Raw genomic sequence first — 2,409 nt, 5'->3', positions numbered from 1 at the left:
ACTATACTGTGTATACTATGTATTTTCAAGAAATGACATTAAGAGGAAAAGGACAACCTTTCAAACATCAGTTCCTTATATAAGTGGCGATGGTGCTTTATGGCTCCCATTTCATCTCAAAATATCTCCAAAATTAGACAAAAGAGGGCCAGAGGCAAAGCTCCATGGTGAATTGTATCCTTCAGATGAGCTTTCAATTCACTGGCTTTTAATTTCCATTTCCTGATTTACTTGGGAGTGAAGATGAGAATCATCCAATTGATGACAAACTAGAACAAGAAAACAGGATAAATGGCGAGGGCTTTGCGGTTTGGAGGCTGGCTATCGGCAAGAAAAGCTGTAGAGGCTGCTATAGACCAGGCAAACATCACAATCACCACAAAAAGCCGGACCATGAAGTTTATTGGTCCCTGCTCGGCCAAAAGGACCAACTGGCAAACCAGCATTGACACTGTTAAGGGAAGTATATGGTAACCCAGCACACAGAGGCTCTGGAAAAAAGATAAGTTTCCTTCAAGAAGTTTTCAGTTGAGGGTGGTGGTAACTGCACCAAACCAGACAATGACAAAGACTTCGGCAAACTGGGGCCCTCCATCCTTTTCACTATCTACAGAGCTTCTTTGAAGCATTAATGCAAGTGTCACACAAAGGATCAAAGGGCCCCATAAATCCCAATCTCTCAAAAGACTATTACTTTTTCTTGGGTACAAAACATGCATGAATTTTTTCCCAACAGCTTTTAAATCACGCATAATAGTATTCTGAACAGATTCATTTAACGTGGAGCTGTCAAATTCCCGAATGTGAGATCTCATAGGAATGGTGAATTCTCCTTCCACGAGGATGTCTTGTGAGATGGATATATCAGAAAGGCCTGCAAACAGGGGCCTGGGCCACGTTGTCCCTGGCTCTCCCGAAGACTCTGCTGCTTTCGCCATCTTGGCCCTCCTTCTCCCAGGTTGCTCCCTACTTGTTTTTTTTTTAATTAAAAAACAGAAGAAATTGTTGGGAGGACAATGGCCAAGGTCCCTCTGAGAATCCTTAAAAACAGCCCCTGCCAAGTTGTTCATGAAAGCTCTAATGGGGGGAGACAAGCCAGGGAAATGAGGCATTCCTGTCCCATCCCCAGGACGACCATGTAAGCAACATGTGACACTATTGCTCACGAGCCAGGTCGCTGGTTTGGTTAGTTGTTCCACTTGATAATTAAACATCCACATACTCTGTATTTGCACAAAAACCCACTACCTTTTCCATTAGATTACAAATAGGTCAAGACCTAGACACTGAAATTTTAAGGCAACTGTTGACTCATGTTTTCTGACAAGTCCAGTTTGGAGAGTGAATCCACTAGAAGTGGAGAAAGTAGTTTTTGACCTGCTGATTATTTTTCTGAGAATGCGCAAGAAAAGAGGGGAAGAACACCAGCTTGATCACTGATGAGCAAGATTCACTGAGGTGAGTCCAGGAGGCAGCATTGCATTTTGCCCAAAGATCTACCCACGATTGACCTCTTTCAGTGCATCATGCCCATTTGGGGACCCAATAAGCAAGGAAAATCTGGGCAGAAAGCTATGATGATGGAAGCTGGTTTGGTTGAGAGACTCCAAGTGCACCTTAGTCCTTTATTCTCCATCCAACCTTGAGCAGAGAGCACACCTGAGACACTGTGTTGGAATGGCTCCAGCTGAGAGAGTTGTGGCCTTCTGACCCTAATCCTCTGTCTATCTCTGTTGGGTCCTGTGACCTCAGGTGCTTTTCCCTCCCCAGACCTCAAGGGCTTGTCATGTGTCCTATTATTTCTGGACTGTTTGACAGTTCTCAAATCTTCAGTGATATATCTTAAGATATGACCCTAACAAGGGTGTTTTGATGATAAGGGCCCTCTTAAATACCAGAACATCATGAAGAATAATATAGTAGCTATATGCTAGGGATTGTATGCTGACTGCCATATAACTTATCCTCTATAATCTTTGCAATACCCTTCAAAAGTAGTCATTTTAAATCCAGAATGTCATTTCAGCTAAGTTCCAAAACTGGTTCTTTTTTTTTTAATGTTTATTTATTTTTGACAGAGAGAGACAGAACATGAGCAGGAGAGGGACAGAGAGATAGGGAGATTGAGAATCTGAAGCAGGCTCCAGGATCTGAGTTGTCAGCACAGAGACCAACGCGGTGCTTGAACCACAAACCGTGAGATCTTGACTTTGAGCCAAAGTCAGACAACTGACTGAGCCACGCAGGAGCCCCTCAAAGTGGTTCTTAATATAGAACCTAACTGCAGTTTCCACCTACCCCACCAATGTAATATTAACTTGTCAGCCATGAATTTTTCAATCTAGTCCAATGAGTCTGCCACTTGGGTCCTCTCCGTCCCTCAAAGAGGTGAGGTAGAAACCATGTTTT

The 2,409-nt window shown here is 43.2% G+C and overlaps 1 pseudogene; it reads right to left on the bottom strand.

Annotated features, from left to right (window-relative positions):
• Nucleotides 1-227: 227 nt before the first annotated feature.
• Nucleotides 228-938, bottom strand: LOC102968102 (annotated as a pseudogene).
• Between the last annotated feature and the right edge of the window lie 1,471 nt (nt 939-2,409).

The sequence above is a fragment of the Panthera tigris genome, chromosome D4 (genome assembly GCF_018350195.1).
Source record: "Panthera tigris isolate Pti1 chromosome D4, P.tigris_Pti1_mat1.1, whole genome shotgun sequence".
NCBI lineage: Eukaryota > Metazoa > Chordata > Mammalia > Carnivora > Felidae > Panthera > Panthera tigris.
The sequence above is the reverse complement of the archived record's forward strand: the minus strand, read 5'-3'. Positions and strand labels throughout refer to the sequence as shown.